The sequence below is a fragment of the Eptatretus burgeri genome, chromosome 15 (genome assembly GCF_056783735.1).
Source record: "Eptatretus burgeri isolate ZD-2024b chromosome 15, Ebu_testis_v1, whole genome shotgun sequence".
Lineage (NCBI taxonomy): Eukaryota > Metazoa > Chordata > Myxini > Myxiniformes > Myxinidae > Eptatretus > Eptatretus burgeri.
In genome coordinates this window covers 25,871,207-25,893,226 of record NC_140975.1, presented here as the reverse complement: position 1 = coordinate 25,893,226, position 22,020 = coordinate 25,871,207, and the positions used below count along the sequence as shown (strand labels likewise).

Genomic DNA, 22,020 nt, shown 5'->3' with positions numbered 1-22,020 from the left:
ATTTAAATTCCAGATAACGTATTGTCATCACTCCGCATGATTCACACGCCATCCATTTGTCCATCTGTCTCCTTTTTCGACTTCTCCAACCAAACAGCTGGGCCGATCCAGCTGAAATTTGTCCACAACGTTCCTCTCCTGACTCTTAACAGGAATTGCAAAGCTCATTCCAGTCACATGACTTTAAGTATATCAAAATGGCCGACTTAGTCAACTTCTTCAAAAATCATCTTCTCCAGACCCACCAGTCAGAATGGTACCAAATTTGGGTTGCAATATTAGGCCAGGACAGGCATGTTAAATTGCGGTAGGCCATGCCAATCACCTGACCGGGAGTGTGTCAAAATGGCAGTCCTGCAAATTCCTTCCAGAATCTTCTTCTCCTGATCCATCAGTCAGAATGCTACCAATTTTGGGTTACAACATTAGGACAAGGTCCTCATGTTAAATTGCAGAGGTCATGCTGATCACATGACCAAAAGTGTGTCAAAATGGCCAACTTAGTCAACTTTTGGGGAAATCGCATTAATTCCTTTGAAAATCTTCTTTTCCAGACCCATCAGTCAGATTGCTACCAAATTTGGGTTACAACATTAGGACAGGGTGTTGATATTAAATTGCGGAGGTCATGCCAATCACATGACCAGAAATGTGTCAAAATAGTGGGCTTCATAAAATTTTTGGAAAATCGTGTAAATTCCTTCAAAAATCTTCCTCACCAGACCCACCAGTCAGAATTTTACCAATTTTGGGTAGCAGCTTTAGGCCAGGGCCCAGATATGCTACAGGCCCAGTGGTCCTATTTTTTATGCCTTGGCTGACGAAGTTGCCGGTGACATGTTTTCGGGTTGTCCATCCATACTTACATCCATCCATGCTAATTTTCTCTGTTTTCTCTGCAACCACTTATGTGATTGACATGATATTTTCATCAAAGGTGCGACTGACTGCTCATGTAGAATGTACCAATGATTATGATGACGTAATATGTCACTTGGTATAGCAGCCATGTTAGAAAAAGGAAAAACTTTGGACCTCTGTATCTCTGAAACCACTATGTGGAATAAATTGAAACTTGGCACATGGCAAGTACTCCCCATGGGGAATAAGAGTATTTTTTTGATATCAGATGTGGTTTTATTATGATGTCATAATTTCGAACGTTTTAGCCAATCAGTATGAAATTTTTTTGAGGGTCATCTACGGCTAAATAGTATGGGGGGGGGGATTGATGATGTTATCAGTCACGTGGTTTGGCAGCCATATTTTTTTTTTAACATAAAAACTTCAAAAATCTTCTCCGAAATGGCTGAACAGATCGAGGCAAAACTTTACAGGTATGATCACCTATCCATGAGAAACAAAAAGTTCTCCACCTATGATGTTGTAGGTCACATGGTTTGGCAGGTTTGATTTTTTTTGAAAAATCTTCTTCTCTAGAACAGCTTGACAGAGCCAGGGGAAGTATACCCACATGTTCCTCAAGCTTTGAGGACACCAAGGTGTTCACGAATAATTAATAGATCACATGGTCTGGCAGCCATATTGGATTGAACAAAAATCTTTTTAAAATTCCTTCTCCTGAACTGCTCCATCAATCGATGTGAAACTTCAGAACTATGATCCAGTCATCATAGGGAATATATGTTTCAAATTTCAACCTGATCGGACACATGGTTTAGCAGCCATAATTATTTAATATTTTAAAACTGTGTGCAGGGATATAAATCAAACTTGGTCCAAGTATTATAATGATGTAATAATGTGGGCGGAGGCATATCTGACCGTCGCGATGTCGAAGAGTGTCCTTCTAGTTTACATTTTGTCTCCAGTGTAAGACTCATGGGAATGATGAACCAAAAATGTGATCCAGGAGGCAGCCATGTTTTTATTACACAGGTGCAGAATATATATGTTAACTTGTTCAATAATCTGATAATTTTATTGCAAAGCATTCAACATCCTCTTTCCACAGAACGTTTATTTTATAATTTGAATTATTTTTTTTATTTTGCTACCTGCACACGTGCAAACAGACAGAGATGCCATCAATGTATGTGTGTCCAGGGTGTTGATGGCAATTCTCTTTTCCCTCTCTGACGTCAGTGGCAGAACACACAGCATACCGTGTATGTGCAATTGATGGACATTGGCTTCGAGTCGGAAACTCGTCTCTGATTTGGAAAGATCACTCCGAGTGTGAGGACATGGAGCTTTGGAAGCAAGAAGAGGTGATTATTAGTTCAGGGGTAGAGATTTGTGGGGGGGTTCTTGTCTGGCAGTGAGAACGCTGTTTATTCCTGGTTGGGTGGGGATTTGGAGTGTGTGGGGTAGGAGTGGGATGGGGGATGATATTCTGTAGGTTCTTGAGTTGAGAGTCAGGCTGGCATCCTTGCAGGATAGCTAAATGATATGTGAACCTGCCTTTGAGTTGTCTCGCCTGGGTTTAATTCCCTACCAAGCTATAAACCGTCACCCTGGTGTTTCCCATGCAGGCTGAGGCATCAAGGTGTGTGCCGTCCATCTGATGGATGTTAAGCCAGAGGACCCTTCTCCCAGCAGAGATTGCTGGTAGAAATTAAGAATCGCAAGGTGTCTTTTGCGGAGAGTAGGCGAATTATCACAGTGCCCTGAACAAATTATTGGCCTTGACTGCTGGGAAGGCAATGACAATCCAACCAGAATAACTTGTGCCAAGGGACTGCTTCAGCAGCACCAACGATTTGCCTGACAAGGGTCTGGTACATTTAGTTGATTGAAATTGAAGTTGTAGCATGGAAATGTTTGGAGTGACATCCAGTTGATCAAATACAATATGACAGCAATAATGAAACTCATTAAAAAGGAACTTATCAGGGTCTTCTGTTGTGAGACCATCAGGAAGGAAACGTCATCCTTGACCAGAACACATGGAATCTGCAAGTTATCAAATGACCCTTTATGCAGACCTTGAGATTTTTTGGGGAATATGAAGTCGAGGCTCGTATAAGAGCTAACACACAGAACATAAGATAAACAAAGCAGGAGACAAGAGTGAACTGGAGAGGGAAGCACAACAGTGGGGAACAGAGACATCAGGAGATCTATGGAAGGAAGAAGGTACACGGGGTAAACAAGATGGACACTACAGCGACTTTCAGGAAAAAAGCAGGGAATTTGAAGGTTCTTCTTATTCAGGTGGATTTGGTGGTGGATTAATGAGGGTAGAAAAGATCATGGTTTTGGATGGAGGAAGATATGAGATGGTGGTGAACAGCTGTTTCAAAGACATTGAGGGAAGAGTGGGATTGAAGAGTGCAGGAGTTTGGTCCAGAGGCAGGAAAAAGGAGGAATGAAAGAGTGAAGGTGAGCAGTAATTCTTGATTTTGGTAATTTCACTGGAAGGGGGTTGCTGGCAGAGCTTGAGCACCCTGCGGAAATATGGGGGCTAGCGGGGGGGGGTGACATATCGCAGACAGAGCAGGAAAGGCAAGGTCGGAGAGGAGACAGTAGAAGACAGAAAGATCATTGACCTTCCTGTGGTGAGAGTGAGTGACCCAAAGACTCGGCTTCGTCACAGTAGATACCAATGATCCTCAAAACCTTGGTTTTCACAGCGTGAAGTCGAACTAGGTGTGAGGCAGGAGCACCAGGCCAGAGGAGAGAGCAGTACTCCATCAAGCTGTGGATGAAAGCTTTGTATGTGGTTCGAAGCTCAGGTGTGCCAACAAAGGACTTTGCATGACGGTGGATGTCCAGTCGGTGACTGGCTTTGAAGGGCAGTTTGGAGATGTGGCTTTCCCAGGAAAGATAGTGGCAGATAGTGAGACCAAAAGCTTAAATGAAAGGACTTCTACAAGAGGATTGTTGAGAAATTAGATGGGGGGCGGGGGGGGTGGGGAGATTTACAGACAGTCCTTTCGGAGAGACATTGATTGTGAGAGTGAGATTTGTCAGGATTGAAAGACATGTTCCACATACTGGACCAGCTTGTGATTTTATCCAGATCTGCAGAGAGTGAAGTGGCTGCTGCCTGCCGATCTGTGGGATGAGAGATGGTACCGCAGAGGGTGGAGTCATCAGCAAAGAGATAGAGGGTTTTTCCAGAGTCGGAGAGATCATTGATGAAGATTAGAAAAAGCACAGGGCCCAGAACACTGCCTTGAGGAACTCCAGCTTGGACAGCTGGACAGGAAGAGGAGATGAGAGAATTCCATTAAGAGCCACGTGTTGACTGTGACAGTAGAGGCAGTCCACGAGATGTGGAGCTTTCAGAATATTGTTATGTTTGTGGGTTAGATGGAGGAATTCCATCAGAAAGATAGGAGTGTATGGAGTAGCTTGGTCCGTGGAGGCGTAGGAGACATCTCGATATAAATTTAGAAGGTAAACTGAGAGCTTCAGTTTTACGTGTCACCACACGTGGGGTGCTGCTGTGTTAATTAGGTGGAGGTTCAGGATAATTTCTCCCAGTATGTAATTGCCCCCTGTGACCTTTTCCTATGTTTTTGTATTCCAACACCGGCGATAAAATGGGATCACGTCCTTAAAACAACACCAACAACCGAGCTGCACGTCCAAGCAGGCAGAAAGCCCCGCCTCCAGGGGTGATGGCTGGCAAATCCACGCCCCCGGAGTGGATGATTCTTTGGCATGATGTCAGAGAGAAGAGGAGGGAGTGAGGATCATGGTCAGAGAGTCTCGTGTTGGGCAACAATAAGGCTCGGAGCGGGACAGAAGCGAGAGAGGCAGGATCGGCAGTTGAAGGAGAAGAGCATGATGGCTGGCTTTCCCTCGACGTGGTGAAGAAGACAGCACAAATCTTGTGTTTGTGCTGAAGCGAATTGGCTCGCATGGTGGAGCAAGATGCTGGCCATTGACTGTTGGCTGGACCATGTGGGACCAGCTTCAAAGCCTCGTGTTGTGCCATCGGAGGAAGAGACGACGCCATTTTGCAGAGCAGGGACGGCAAGTGTGGTCGATGAAAGAAGTTGCATGGTGGTTTCTGAGCCCTGCTGTTCAGTATCGCCGTCCGAATTGCCTCCTGTACATTTACCCGCCCAGAGAGCGGCTGCATGCCATTTAATGTCGTCATGTCCATGGGGGATAGCCGCTATCTGGACAGATAGCCAAACTATTTCGCTTGGTGGCTTCATCTGAGATTCTCAGAGATCAATGGCGTGCGCAGGAAAGAAACAGCTTGGCGCTTCACCAGGATAGTAGCACACAGGACGGAGGTCAACCTTGAACCCACAACAAATGGAAAGACACAAGCAACTTTAATAAATCCGGGGTTTAATGAAAATAAATCAAATATTTACAATGGTAATAATTCAAAGTTTAATGATAAAAACAAAACATGAGGTAAAACTAAATCTAATTTTGAGGCGCCTCCACGCAGACTTAAATACAGACAAGAGAACAGAATAATTAAAGAAAAATCCATTCTTTGTCCTGGTCCAGATTCTGTGGCCCAGAAGTGGGTTTCTCAAGCTTGAAGGTCACCAAACCGTTTTGTCAATGGGGGGGAAAATGCGTCCAAAATGGCGCGCAGCCGCTCTCTGGGTGGGCAAATGTACAGGAGGCAATTCGGGCAGTGACACTCAACACCAGGGCTCAGAAACCGCTGTGCAACTTTTTTGTCGATCGCACTTGCCATCCCTGCTCTGCAAAATGACGCTGTCTCTTCCTCCGATGGCACAACACGAGGCTTTGAGGCTGGTCCCACATGATCCAGCCAACAGTCAATGGCCAGCGTCTTGCTCCATCATGCGAGTCAATTTGCCTCAACACGAACACAAGAATCGTGCCATCTTCTTCACCGCGTCGAGGGAAAGCCAGCCATAATTCCCTTCTCTTTCAACCGCTGATCCTGCAGATCTCGCTTCTGTCCCACTCCGAGCCTTCTTGTCACCCAACATGAGACTCTGACCGCGATCCTCACTCCCTTCTCTTCTCTCTGACGTCATGCCCATTAATCATCCACTCCCGGGGCATGGTTTCGCCAGCCGTCACCCCTTGAGGCAGAGATTTCTGCCTGCTTGGACGTGCAGCTCAGTTGTTGTTTAAAGGACATGATCCCTTTTTATCGCCGATTTTGAAATACAAAAACATAGGAAAAGGTCATGGGGGAAATCACCTACTTGGAGAAATTATCCTAAAACCCCACCTAATTAATACAGCACCACCCCTCCCCCCCCCCCCCCACCCGCATGGTGACATGTACACTTAAGCTCAGTTTCTCTACTTAATTTACATTGAGATGTCTCCTACACGTCCACGGGTCTCTATACACTCCTATCTTTCCTCTGAAATTCCTCCATCTACCCCGCAAACATAGTATTTTAGCTGTAAACAACATATCTAATATGGTGGTAATTGCTTAAGACTGGAGGATGTAAAGATGCAGCTGTAAACTTCACCTCCGCTGTGTTCCTCCGCTGTGTTCCTCCGCTGTGTTCCTCCGCTGTGTTCCTCCGCTGTGTACCTCTCCATGAACCTCTCCTGTGAACCTCGACCATGAACCTCTATTGTGTCTCTTTCGTTTTTTTGGAGGAGCTGCTCTCATGTTCTGCAGAAGCAAGAAGCACTGCTGAGGACTCTTCAGATGATCTACACCATTGGCTACTCGCTGTCGTTCTTCTCCCTCGCTCTCTCCATCTTTATCCTGCTCTCCCTCCGGTGAGAACGACCGTGTGGAATCAGAGTCTTCAATGCACTTTGCTTTGTGGTTGTTGTCTTCATGAGTTTTGCACGAATTTATTCATTTCATTCTGCCCTAGTAACGAGGAAAAGTTAAAAATGTATTGATCGTTATGTCGAGTCAACCTCAATCCCTCGTTTTAACACTGAATAATGTGTGACACAAATTGACAAGGGTTTGAATTTTAAAGCCAAAACTTGGACTTAATCCCTGTATTCTCTACAGGGTGTCAGGCACTGCTGAAGCAGCTTTGTTGCCAGGGAAATGGACTGGGTGGTTTGCCTTTGCCCTTTCCAACAGTGATAGTCTTGTCAGGAATTTTGGAATCTGATCAGGGTATGACCCCTACTCTTGACAAGCCTTTTGGCAGGCACTCAATGGCCTACTCTACGAGAAACACCGTGGCGTCTCTGTCGCATCTACCGGCGGCAAACGGTGCTAGCAGGCTGGACACCTGGCTTAACGTGTCTTCCGATCCAGGTGGCGACGCATTAGGGTGACAGTTTATCGTCAGGTCAGGAATTGAACCCAGATTAGACAGCCCCAGGGTAATTTAGTCCCATAGCAAAATGAAAACGTGGAACGAGTTCATGAAAAGGCGGGAAATTCGGACAGACCCCCCCACCCCAGGGGGGAATGAGTGCATCCTAACCTGCCTGTGCTGGAAGGAAGATTAGCCGTGAGAGCACATTCTTGCCTCGAAAGTGCAGCCCTTCCTGCCAAGCACGACTTCAAAACAAATGATTTCTCAACTCGAAATGGTGCCTTGTCCCTGTCCACATAATGCTTACAAAACAGACTGTCTGGTGTACACAGTATGCTCAAAGCAACTAACTGCCTGCTGTCGTTCGCCGCAGCTGTCTGGAAGCAGATTGGATAAAAGAGGAAAACCTGAACAGTTCTCGTTCGTTGTTCGTGTTATTTTATGTCTGTTATACATGTATTTGCACATCTCGTTGAGGGCCTTTCTCGTCTGTTTTTGTGCTGGGTTGGTGGCCTCCCTTATCCGAGCTTGGTGCTTTTGCAGGCCTCGTTCGTGTCTGTGGCTATGTTTCCTCCTTTCCTATTCGGTCATTTCCCAGAAGTGTCATTCTTCCATGAGCCTCGATTTGTAGAAAAAAAAAAGGAGTTATAAAAAAAACTTTGGTTTTGTGTCCACCTGTCTTATAGGGCCAATGTACTCTGCATTCAGTTTTACACAGATAAATATTTTGCAATGTTCAATAACCTTTATTAAATGGCCACCTGTTTTATGCACCGCTCTCAGCATTACTGTTTGCATAGACAAACATTTTGTAATGCGGTAAACCTCCATTATGTTGCCACTTGTCCGATGTGGCCGAAATACTCTGTATTCATGTTTATGTGGAGTAATATTTACCCTTGCCAAAGGAGAGTGTATTTGGGTCCATTTGTCTGTTTGTTTGTTTGTTTGTTTGTTTGTTTGTTTCTTTGTTTGTTTGTCTGTGTCTGTTTGTCTGTCTGTTAGTCTGCACAGAACTTTAGTGTTTTTTCTCTGCAACCGCTTGTCGGATTGAGACGAAATTTTCACCATCGGAGCAACTACTCGTGTAGAATGTTTTCATGATAATTATAACGTCATAGGTCACATAGTGTGACAGCCATGTTGGAAAAACTGAAAAACTTTGGACCTCTGTATCTCTGAAACTGCACCAATACAAGGACAACCAGAGTTGGTGTCAAAGCCACCCAATGCTCGCCTGTTTATACATTTATCGTTTTTAAAAGACGCGTTTAATAATTAATATTTTTTATAATTCTCTAACAATTTTTTTTTTGGGGGGGGGGGGTTGGAAATCACTTAAAAAGTAGAAATGCAAAAAAAAGAAATCGAAATTTTGTTGAAAAAAAAGTTGCAAAAAATTTTTTTTTCTCTAACAATTTTTTTTTGGGGGGGTTGGAAATCACTTAAAACATGTAGAAATGCAAAAAAAAAAATTTTCTCAATTTTTGGGGGGGGTTGGAAATCACTTAAAACATGTATAAATGCAAAAAAAAAATTTTCTCTAACAATTTTTTTGTGGAGGGATCAAGTCCAAAATCTAATGGCATGATCCTTGGACCATACCTAAACCCCCCACCAAGTTTCGTCTAAATCCTAATCACTTAAAACATGTAGGAATGCAAAAAAAAATCAAAATTTTGTTGAAAAAAGTTGCAAAAAATTTTTTTCTCTGACAAATTTTTTTGGGGGGGGTTGGAAATCACTTAAAACATGTAGAAATGCAAAAAAAAATTCTCAAACAATTTTTTTGGGGGGGGTTGGAAATCACTTAAAACATGTAGAAATGCAAAAAAAAAATTTTCTCCAACAATTTTTTTTTGGGGGGGGGGTTGGAAATCACTTAAAACATAGAAATGCAAAAAAATAATTCTCTAACAATTTCTCCAAGTCCAAAATCTCATGGCATGATCCTTGGACCATACCTAACCCCCCCCCCCCCCCCGCACCAAGTTTCGTCAAAATCCGTCAAGGAGTTTTTCCGTAATACAAAAAATTTAACATTTTCACGCTGACGCTCACGCTGACGCTCATGCCGGGGGTATCGCAATATCTCTCTGTTCTTCGAACAGGCGAGCTAAAAATTGAAACTTGGCACATGGCAAGTACTCCTCATACGGAATGTGATTTCTTTATGATGTCATAATTACATGTGTAGAACACCACATCTGATCAGTATGAAAAAATTTGAGGGTCATCTTGGGATAAAATGATCCACAGAAAAAAAATTCATGATGTCATCAGTCACATGATTCGGCAGCCATATTGTTTTTGTTTTTTTAAACCCTTCACATCACTTCTCTGAAGTGGCAGAACAGATCGAGGGAAAACTTTACGTATATGACTGCTGATCCATGAGGAACAAAAGGTACACACATATGATGTCATGGGTCACATGGTTTGGCAGCCAGTTTGCATTTACCCTAAAACCCATAAAAAATCTTCTTCTCCAGAACGACTGGACATATCGAGGGGAACTTCACACAAATGTTCCCCAAGCCTTGGGTGTACAAGTTTGTTAAGGAATACTTGATAGGTCATATGGTTTGGCAGCCATATTAGATTGAAGGAATCTTCTTCTTCTTCTTTCGGCTGCTCCCGTTCGGGGTCGCCACAGCGGATCATCCATATGATCCGCATAGTGATTTGGCACATGCTTTATGCCGGATGCCCTTCCTGACGCAACCCTGGTCGCCTCTTACGACACAGGGATATGGTACACCTATTTTAACTGGGGTATACACCGGACCAGTATACTGGTACTCATTTCGCCGACCTCGGAAGGATGACAGGCTGAGTCAACCCCCTGGTGTATTAATTCAGTGGCCCAATGGGGCTTGAACTCAGGACATCTTGGATCCCAAGCCGCTGCCCTAACCACTGCGCCAACACCAGTTTTTATTAGATTGAAGGAATATATGAAATAATGTTTTCTCTGGAACCACTTAATCAAATGACATGAAACTTTAAAATTATGATCTAGTAGTGATGTAGAATACGTTTCAAATTTCAACTTTATCGGACGCATGGTCTGGCAGCCAGAATTATTTAATTTTTTTGATCTGGGTTCTTTTTTTTCTTTTTTCTTTTTTTTTTATTTATTCAAGTTTTTTTTTGAATAAGGCTCACTTGGCTGTGCCTGGATGGGTTTGAGGGTAGAGGAGGAACGGCTGAAACCCGAATCCTATCCATGTTCCTCCTGATGACTTCATCTTTGCTTGTTTTGGGTTCCTTACTGATGACTGCAATGCAGGACTATACCTATTTGGTCTTCCATTTGATTTGAATTGAATTTATTTTAATCCCATTCTGAATTCAATTGAATCATAATTAAAAACGTCATGGGTCAGGATCAGGAGTCTAATCAAAGCTGAGTTGCATCAAAGTGGGACATCATGGTTCCTGTTCATCATTGCCAGCAGTTATAAAGTGGCAGGTCTAGTTGTGTCTCTTATTTATTTTGTAACACGCAAACACCACACAAAATACACTACACAAACACCACACAATAGTTTTGGTGAGGGTCTGCAATCTCTGCTCTTTTTCTTGTTTGATTTTTTTTTGGCCATTTATGCATTTTGCGAAAGAAGGGCGATTGTTGTTTTTGTTCTTGTTGCTGATGATGATGACTTGCTGTGACAGGCGCCTTCATTGCTCCCGTAATTCCATTCACATCAACCTGTTCACCTCGTTCATGCTTCGAGCCGTTTCGGTGCTCTCGAAGGATGTCGTCCTTCACTCGATCTTCCCATCTTCATCCACCGAACCTGATGATTGGCTCGTGTTCCTCAACAATCAGGTCTCTGCCCTCGTCTGAGTATCCTGTTGGTGTAGAAACTGGGTGGTTTTCTGAGTGTGCACGTGAGATTTGAGGGACTCCATATGAGTACCGGATATTTATGGCATGCTAACCAAAGGTTGCTAGTATAGTGCACACTCCTAAAGTCTAATATCGTTTGATATACTTTATAGTGTGGATACTTCACCTCCACAAGCAATGCAAGCACATAGAATGTCCGGCTTAATTACTAGACAATTAGATGATGCATCTCTCTCTTTTTCAGGTGTCATGTGGTTGCCGTGCAAGCTACGTGCTGATGCAGTACTTTGTGGGAGTGAATTATTATTGGTTACTCGTGGAAGGCTTATTCCTTCACAACCTGCTCGCAGCACGGATTCCCTCTCGCAGCACGTGCTTCACATGCTACGCCATCGTGGGCTGGGGTATGTCTGTGGAGCCTCACCTTTCAAGGGGGTTCTGTTTCGTGTGTGTGTGTGTGTGTGTGTGTGTGTGTGTGTGTGTGTGTGTGTGTGTGTGTGTGTGTGTGTGTGTGTGTGTGTGTGTGTGTGTGTGTGTGTGTGTGTGTGTGTGTGTGTGTGTGTGTGTGTGTGTGCGCGTTACTACTCAAAACAGTGGGGGTGAACTTTCTGTTACTACCCACACACTGTGTCGAACCAATGGAAACTGACAATCGGGCAAGTTGGGAAACGGTTTGTATTGCTTTAACAAAAGGCACGTACTTACAAGGCGATGGCACAAAAGGGAAGCTCTTACCCCAGCACAGAAGCCCTTCTTCTTCAGTTACTTAGTCACAGTTCTACAACACAGGCACCTTAGTCATTCCGGGTAAACGAGGCAAGAAAGAGGGACAGAGAGAAACACAGAAAAGTGTGAGGCATATTTGCGGTCTCTTGCTCACCGGACGCAAGACAGCGGGCTTACCTTTGTGCCAACAAAAGAGGGGGAGGGGGAGGGGAAGAAAGAAGAGGAGAGTCTGTGGTGTGATGTGACATGTGGGGCAAGGTGCAGGTGGTGACTGCGTGTGGCTCAGCGGAAACAGCGTGAGGTGCATGTCAGTGTGCTCTTAAAAGAACAGTTGATGCGGTTGATGCTCAATGCATGCAAAGTGAGCGAAGGAGATTTAGGGAAAGCAAGAGACAGATAACATAAGTGTGTAGTGGCCAACGCATCTGGGAATTCTCCACTGGCTCGGCCCGTTCCCTGCCTCACTCGCTCACACTTTCTTTCCACCAGCCCTCCGCTGCTCTTTGGCCACCAGTTTGTTCTCGTACCACCAGTCCATTCCGTGTCAAATCCCAGACATGCCAACCACTAACTACTCGACCTGCACTCCGCTCTGCATAAGCCCTGGGGAAGCATAGTTGGGCCTTTGTGCAGCTTCCTCTGTCCTAGCAGCGGTGCTGGAGTTCGCTCAATTCTGCTCCTGCAATTGCTGTTGGTGTCGCCAGTGTTTCGCCTTCCTATTGGCCTGTCATGTCTTGAGGCGGCGCTCATTGGTTGTGCCCAGATCCTGCAGCGCCACCGTCGAATATGGCGGGGTATCGGTAGTCGAGGCCATTGTTGGAGGTCCTCCTCACTGTACAGGTCCACAGTACTTTAAGATGTTCTGTGGATTGCTGGCTTGTAATGTGGTATTTGACTTGGTTTTGTCATGGATTGTGTTGCAAAGTGTGCATGCATGCACTGCAGAGGTGAGGAGAAAGGGAGATTGAGAGCGAGAAAGATAAATAGAGAGCTGTTGGGTTTGGTTATTTGGGTTTCGATTTCAATTCAATTTTGATTCTGTTTGATTTCAACACAATGACGTTCAATTGTTCCACACAAACATATGCACAATGCATGTTCCCTTTTCACTGATACGGACGGGTGAAGGGAAATTTAGCTACACAATATATTTTGGAGACGAGCAGTGTACCCACCCTATGGGCGATCTTGTTCCAAGCATGCAACACGTTCTTCTGACACACCTTTATTTGGGAGGTGTATAGGCAACTGGCAGCTCTGTATAGGAAGAAAAAAAAACCCACGTGTTCTGTGCATGAGGCAACAACATACCTACTGCTTATAATTCCTAACACCTCACAGCACTGGAAAATGTGGGGACGGGAATACACAACTGTAAATGGGGGAGACTTGTAATACCCTCCCCCACCTGGAGGCAGCGCTACACGAAACAGATTTACATTGAGAATTTGCGTTCCCCACCCCCAAGACAACTGGCAAAGATGAAAACACTCCTATACATCAATTGGGGTCGTGATGATCCTATGTATTAAGTCTGATTGTAATTGGTCCAGAAGTGTAGGAGCAGTACTGCAACAAACAAACACCGGTACGTGAATTATAGTGAGGATAACTACACCTGGGTTCCTTTATGTGTCTTGTATGTGCCTCCCCAGGGTCTCCGAAAACTGTCACAGTATATTTATATAGTGTGAGTAGTTGTGGCAGTATATATGAGAGAGTATGAGTGGTTGTGGTGGTATATCTCAGAGAATTTAATTCCTTCCTTAAGTGCTGAATATGAAGCAAGGAAGCAGCAGGTACTATTTTAAAAGTGTTTGGTATGACTCAGGCGGGGTTCAAACCACTGACCTTCCAGACTCAGAATAGAATCTCTCTGACCATGACATCACCGAGTGTTGAAGTTTCTGTCATGGGAGTTGAACTCAATGACGTCTCGTTACAGACTCCACCATTGCTCTTTATGCCCTCTTTAGTAAACTAAAAGTTACTCTGAGGAATAAATTGACGTTTTTTAACCAAAAGATATCATGTTCTTGAGCAATTATTTTGAAGAAAAATCTGTAATTATACAAATAGAGAGAGCTGATGGACAGAGCTTTTCCGGTGGAGATGGAGAGAGCTTTTCAAATAGATGGACAAACAGATTAAGAGAACCTTTCCAAAGCTGATGTTTGAAAGCAGCAAAAAATGCAATGTCCAGCAAAGACTCATGTCTGCATGAGAACGTGTCCAGAAAAGACTCGTGCCCGCATAAGAATGTCCAGCAAAGACTCCTGTCCGCATGGGAACATGTCCAGCAAACACTCGTGTCTGCATGAGAACGTGTCCAGCAAACACTTGCGTTTACATGAGAACGTGTCCAGCAAAGACTTGTCTTCATGAGAACATGTCCAGCAAAGACTCATGTCTGCATGAGAACGTGTCCAGAAAAGATTCATGTCTGCATGAGAACGTGTCCAACAAAGACGCATGTCCGCCTTAGAATGTGTCCAGCAAACACTCGTGTCCATGTGCAGATGAAACATGACTGGAACAGATTGCATTAAGACTTGTTTTCACCGCTTTCTCACGTCTTTCGCAATCTTGAGCAAAGCCACCTGTCAACATGTAAGAAAGCTGTCCCGATCGTGTCGACCGTGCTGAGGTCCATTGTCCACACATCCGGCCATTAAGGAAGTGTTGCTTGCATTGTTTGACAAATTTGAACTGCTCATTCATTGGCTGAACCCCATCGCTGGCTCACGATTTCAACAAGATGAGCCGTGCCAACCCTTCGCTTCGCTGCTGGTTTTAATCAAAAGACAGCATGTTGTACTCCACAGACATTTTACGAATCTCAATGAGGATGTAAAATAAAGTGAAGCACATGAAAAAGGATCTTTTATAACATGTAGTTGTTGTTACTGTTGTCATGGCTGTGGTTGTTCATTGTGTGATCCTTCCGTGTGCTATTATATATTTTTGATGGCTTCGAGAAGTATTACTTTATATAATTTTGTGTGCTCTTTCCATGTCCCTCACATGTTATTCTAAAGGCTTCCTGTCATACCATTGGAACCACGACATTCAAGCTCCATATCCTGCTTCTTCTTCTCCTTCCATCTTGGAAAGATGGACTTTATAAACAGTCATTTTTATGATTATAGGAACATTATTTTTTATTCCAAGTAAATCGATTATTAGTTTTACAACCAAGTACCATTTTATTATTCTACTAGCAGGGTGGGAAGAGGAGAGAAAGTACCACAGTGTGGAGGCGACTTTTTTTTTATTTTTATTTTTTTTTTAGCTCACCTCCCACATAGTTCTGGGGAGATTATAGGATGGCACGTCATTCATCCGTCTGTCTACAAATAGTTGCAACTTCTCTAAAACTACACAAACGATTTCGTTGAAACTTTACCACAACGTTCATCACCCTGATTGTACCGAAGTTTGTCCATGGCATTCAAAAAAATTGGGCCCTTTGGGGGTCTATGGGGGTTGTCCCAAAATATGTATTTGCTTTTTTCTCAGAAACTACACAAGCAATTCCAATGAAACTTGACTACAACCTTCATCACTCATGATGTACTAAAGTTTGTTCATGACATTTAAAAAAAAATCGTGGTCCAAAGGGGTGTAAAGGGGAGTTGCCCCCCAAAATATGTATTTGCTTTCTTCTCTGAAACTACATGCACAATTTCGATGAAACTTGACCACAACCTTCATCACCCGTAATGTACCAAAGTTTTGCTGCGAGAAAGACAAATATAACGGCTACTTCCTTGCTTGACGTTCAGTATTTTAATAGTATTGAGGATGGACAAACAACCATAGGTTGGCAATACTGGCCAGACTTGTGCAGGCTTTGATGGGCTTAATTCTGTGTTGAAGGTCCTTGTAAGGGGATTATAATATTAAATCACCCTTGGACTTAAAAATAACGGTCTTCACCTGTTGGACCACCTTAGGAATTAAAAAGAACTGCCTTCACCTGCTGGACCACCTTAGGAATTATATAGAATGTTTTTCACCTGTTGGACCACCTTCGGAATGAAAAAGAACGGTTTTCACCTGTTGGACCACCCGTGGAATTAAAAAGAACGGTCTTCACTTTTTGAACCACACATTAAATATAACGTTCTTTATTTTTTGAGCCCTTAGAATTGAATAAAAGTATTTTCACTGGCTGAACGTGACCCTTGTACTTGATGCCAAAAAAACAAGCTCAAATGAGCTAAGATCCTCGTCCCCTGAATGATGACGTCATAAAAACGAATATGACGTCATTGTGATGTATCAGGTTTGCAATAAATTATCTATGCTGATGCCCGGCTTGATTCCCGCAAACAAAATTCAAACAGCTTGCCTAGTTTCGGAGATAATGGTGTAGGCTATTTCCATTAGCGGTGATATTATGACGTCAACTTTTTTCTAGGAAGAATTTCCAAAATCAGAGATGGTTACTGCCTGCGCGTGGGCTTTCTGCATATACATGGCAAGTTTCACGAAGATCCGATGAAAACTCTGGGTTGTGAAACAAAAAATGTCAAAAAATAGGAATGACGTCATAAAAATTGATATGACATCATAGTGATTTATCATGTGTGGTAATTCATCTCTGCTAATACCCTGTTCGATTCCCACACAAAAAGCTTGCCAAGTTTTGGAGATAATTTTTTTAGGCAATTGCCATTAGCGGAGATATTTTCACGTCATGACTTTTGTTCTCGGAGGAATTTTCTAAATCGGAGGAATACTGTCTGCGCAGGGTATATATATATATATATATATATATATATATATATATATACATATATATATATATATATATATATATATATATATATATATATATATATATGTATATATATATGTATATATATATATATGTATATATATATATATATATATATATATATATATATATATATATATATATATATATATATATATATATATATATATATATATATATATATATACGCCAATTTTCAGGAAGTTTCGATGAAAACTGTAGGCTGTGAAACAAAAAAGTCCACAAGAACAACAACGGGAGTAAGACTTAGAGATCCTCCACGAGGATCTAAAAAGTCCACAAGAAGAAGACTAAGAACAACAACATGAGTAAGAATTAGAGATCCTCCACGAGGATCTAAAAACACTGCCAATGCAAAATCAGCAAAATGTTAATGTGACAAAAATCAAGGAATTAAACAATATACAAACAAGCCGGTAGGCGACGAGGGATTCGCTAGGATCGAAGCGCTGGATACGATGCTTTTCATTCTGACTGATCCACCGACGAAGATTCATTGCCAAAACGTATTGGTTCACATACAATTGTTCCTCTGCCTAGCAAGATTTTTCCTATTGCGTATTTTGCCAACTGGCACTCCTCATAAAAAATGATGTTAAATAGACACCCTATTTTTGATGGACTACCATTTGAAAAATAATCGGTTTGCTGGTTGGTGCTGTGGAGCCTCGCGTTGCAGACACACACACACACACACACACACACACACACACACACACACACACACACACACACACACACACACACACACACACACACACACACACACACACTGAAAACCTGATAAACTTCTCTCAATGCTCTTGTTTGACCACACCTCCTGAGCCACACAATATTTTTTATAAGCCACGCCCACTTTCCTACGCCACTCCCACTTTTCATCAACCATGTCCACTTTCCCTAAGTTCCGCCCACTTTCCTAAGCCCCTCATAAAAATGACGGTGAATAGACACCCGATTTTTGAAGGACTACCATTTGAAAAATAAAACCTCAATCAAAAATCGGCTCAAGTAAAATTTTCGAAATATCTCGAAGTATTTAATTCCGAAGTATCGTTTCTCTACATTCAAACTGAGACAAGTATTGAAAATACTGTACGCTGTTTTGGGGCCGCTGCACAGCAACGGATTGTTGCTCTGCAACGAAATTCAAACAAGCACATTCCCAATATATATTCCACACATTGGCAAAGTTTCATCGAAATCGGTTCGCTGGTTCGTGCTGTGGAGCCTCGCGTTGCAGACACACATACACACAGACAGACAGACGGAAAAACCGACAATAAGGGATATCTAGCATATATAGCGAATCCAACAATTGGAAAGAAAGAGAGATGGGCTGAGAATAAGAGCAGATGAAGAAAAGGAATCCATGGTCCTTATTTGCTTGCTCGTTAGCCCCACACTTACGGGGGAATAAAAAAAACGGGGAAATATTATAATTGGCTCCTGTCTCATTATCTTTCCATCCATCATGCTGTCTCCTAAACAGTTGTGCAGAAATTCACCAAACTTAGTAGGTATGATCACCACATGGCAAGGTGGTGTGAGAGCAGCATATTGTTACGTTTGAGGGGGGGGTATGCATTCAAAGGGTAATTAGGATGTTTAATTAGGTATGCCATGCTGTTCGAGTTTACCAGGATCTCGATGTAATAAGTAGCAATTCAGTGGTGATAAGTTGTCTAGTAAATGTTCATTTCTTCAAGGGGGGAAATGATAATTGTCACGTAATTAGATAGGGACACGGGATAGGGTAAGTGTGTCTGCGTAAACCCCTTTTGGTATTCTCTGGAGACTGGCCGTGACATCACAGGACAGTGCAGCGGATGTCTCCGCCCCGTGATCACGATTGGCAGAAGGCGACGGCGGTGGGCCAATAAACGGCTCGATTGGAAGTGACGAGGACAGGAGGATAAAAAGGTTCTGTTCGGGGTCGAAAAAGAAGAGGAAGAAGATCTGGACAAAAAGATCGTGTTTTTTTGGTGTGGAGGCTGTTGCGCGGAGAGCGTCCTTGTTGTTGTGCTGGTTCGATCGTGTTCTTCATCGTGTCTTGTAGCCTTGCTGAGCCTCGTGCCTCACCTTGGTTGGCTCTGGGGTTCTGCTGACTCGGAGTACGGGGTCGAACGGCGGGCGAACCTGCCTCCCTCTCCTGCTCGCAACTTGGCGCCAGAACTGGTTCCCTGGCGGCTGTGAGCGGACTTGGGCCAAGACCAGGAGATCGACAGCACCACGGTTTCTCCTGCCCCCCTGACGAGAGCAAGGCCAGCTCGTCCGACGCCGATCCAGGGACAGTTGCATCCACACCACGGTCCAACCTGACCACCAGAAATAGCTAGTGTGTGTGTGTGTGTGTGTGTGTGTGTGTCTGTGTGTCTGTGTGTCTGTGTGTGTGTGTGTGTGTGTGTGTGTGTGTGTGTGTGTGTGTGTGTGTGTGTGTGTGTGTGTGTGTGTGTGTGTGTGTGTGTGTGTGTGTGTGTGTGTGTGTGTGTGTGTGTGTGTGTGTGTGTGTGTGTGCTTGGTGCCTTAGAGGGTTTGAGATCTGTATATTCATTGGAATTGTCTGTGTTTTTCCCCGCGCCCGATCCCACACCATCCCGTCAAATCACCCCGGATCCCTCTTCTTGCCGAGTCTTGTTATTTCTGGTAATTATAAAAAAAAGAATAAACATCATCAACTCAGTGAAAAGTGACTCGTGCCACCTTCCTCGTCCCGTTTGCGGTAGAGCGATTAGAACCGCCATGTTTGGGTTATAAATAAATAAACCGCCTCCATCGTTTCGGCTCATTCTACGTTGGCGGGACTGTTCAAGTCCCGTGGACATCACTATTTTTGGCCCTGCCCCCTGGAGCCTGGGACAGGGTCAAAAGGTCAAATATCCAAAATGCAATTACAGGCACATTTTAAAACAATTTTTTGCAATCAACATTGGGGATGCATGAAATATGTAACTATTTTTGGGGGATTTCACCCCTAGTTCATGCCCCAGGCAGTGGGGACTTAAGTTCACAGGAGTTAAAACAGAAGATTTTTTTTTCAACTAAAAATTTGATATTGGTCATTCCTGGTGGAACTTTTTGTCATATTTCAACTTTACTTTTAATGGGAAACGTGGTGATTTGCGATGGCATACCATAGACTTTGCTCTCGTGAGGAAACTTGCATTCAGCTTGGTGTAGAGTGCTTTTCTTGGAAACATGGCGGGTGGCTGGCACTGTTGACCAAAGGGATCAGTCAATCAACACATTTGGTCAAGCCAAGAGTGAAACATCTCAAGCAAATAGCATCTCAAGTCCGCCACTTGTATGGTCTTCTATTGGTTAAAACCTCAGGCAGGTAGACATACATACTTCAGAGCGGCCAGAGGTGGTGGGCAAAGGGAGTTTAAGGCACCCGAGTGTTTGACTAACTAATGTGTAATGTGTAATGTGCTCACTAATGTGTAATGCATCATTTTGCATTTTCTGCAGGTACACCTGTCGTGTTTGTGGCACTCTGGGTGATTGCACGAATAAATTATGAAAATGATGGGTAAGTAAGCATACCTTGTGTAACCATACAGAACTTGTGCAGTGAAGGATCGTGGGGGTTAAGCAAAACCTAAAAGTATAAACTTGGAGTCGTCATGATGTTGGGCATTTTTTATTTCATGCAGACCAGGAGTAGTCATGAATGAAACTTTTTCGCTTCTTACAATTCCAACCATTTTGCTATGTAGACCTGAAGATTATTACCCTTGCCGCAGGAGAGGGTATTGCATTTGGGTCCGTTTGTCTGTTTGTTTGTTTGTCCACACAGAGCTTTCGTGTTTTTCTCCACAACTGCTTGTTAGATTGAGACAAAATTTTCAACATTGCTGCGACTACTCATGTATAATGTTTTAATGTTAATTATGACGTCATAGGTTACGTGGTATGTCAGCCATGTTGTAAAAACGGGAAAACTTCGGACCTCTGTATCTCTGAAACAGCACCAAGGAAAAAAATTGAAACTTGGTACCTCGCAAGTACTCCTCATGTGGAATGAGTGTGATTTTTTTTTTTCTTTGACATCACAGGTGCCCTCGCTATGACATCATAATTGCATATGTAGAACGTCACATCCGATCAGTATGAAAATTTTTGAGGGTCATCGAGGGATAAAATGATCCACAGAAAAGTTTTCATGAGGTCATCAGTCGCATGATTCGGCAGCCAGCTTGTTTTTATTTTTTTCGAAAAAAATCTTCTTTTCTGAAGTGGCTGAACAGATCGAGGTGAAACTTTACATGTATGACCGCCTGTCTGTGAGGAACAAAACGTTCACACATATGATGTCATTGGTCACATGGTTTGGCACCCATGCTGGATTTACCCCAAAGCCTACAAAAATCTTCTCCAGAACGGCTGGATAAATCGAGGGGAAACTTCACACGTGTTCCTCAAGCCTTATGTGTACAAGTTTGTTGTGGAATAATTGATAGGTCACATGGTTTGGCAGACATATTGGATTGATGAAAAATATTAAATAATGTTTTCTCTGGAACCACTTAATCAATCAACGTGAAACTTCACATTTGTGATCTAGTCGTGATGTGTAATGCATATTTTAAATTTCAACTTGAGCGGATACATGGTTTGGCAAGCAGAATTTTTTTACTTTTTTGATATGGTTTTTTTTTGTTTGTTTTTTAAAATAAGGCTCACTAAAGATCCCACAATGTCCTTCATGAAGAAGAAGTGAGTTATTGGTGGCATCCTGAACAAATCACAAATTCCTGGCTGTCGGCTTCAGTTGAACCTCAAGTCTTGCGAGCCAATTCGTGATAGACCTGATCCAAGGAATATTTCCCAACCGAACCAACAAGAAAGTAGGAATAATTATATGTGACTGGCAAAGCAGTAGTAGTTGTGCATTTGGACACAGAGCTAAGGACTTGTTAATTTGGACATGTTGGCTGTCTATTAAGTTATCTGAGATCAACCATACCTGTGCCTGTTATTGTAGGTAATTCACCCTCCAGAGGTTTTCAATTTTAATACCCCACGTGTGCAAAAAGAAAAGCAGGGTTAAGCATTTGGTTCACTTTGTTTGTCTGTCTGTCTGTCTACAGTCATCAGTCTATGATTGAGGAACAACTTAATTTCAATTGAAATCTACATTTTGAATACTGTAGAACACGAACCTGCAGTTTAGCAGTGCTTTGGGTTTAAATTTAACAAATTATACGGAATCTCGTCCTGATTGCACATGCGCAGAGAGGAGTGAGATAATTTCTTTACTCTGTCTGTCTGTCTGCCTGGCAGTCAAACAAAATTGAATATCATTCCAAATAGGAAACTTACTCTTTTAGGAAAATGATAAAAGACAGAAACAACAAGAAAGAATAACTAATATGGTATGTTGTTGTAATTGTGTTGCCCTGGTCAGTTCTGCTCGAACAAGCCTGTGGCATGGAGATAGCCAATCGATCTCCCAGGAGCGA

The 22,020-nt window shown here is 43.0% G+C and overlaps 1 pseudogene across 1 annotated transcript in view; it reads left to right on the top strand.

Moving 5' to 3' along the window:
• Nucleotides 1-22,020, top strand: part of LOC147011781 (glucagon-like peptide 1 receptor) — a 66,863-nt pseudogene that overhangs the window by 20,449 nt on the left and 24,394 nt on the right. The window contains exons 5-9 of the transcript XR_015051625.1: nt 2,107-2,231; nt 6,557-6,660; nt 10,848-11,004; nt 11,270-11,429; nt 20,027-20,087. The product of XR_015051625.1 is annotated as a glucagon-like peptide 1 receptor (transcript). The remainder of the gene's footprint in view (nt 1-2,106; nt 2,232-6,556; nt 6,661-10,847; nt 11,005-11,269; nt 11,430-20,026; nt 20,088-22,020) is intronic.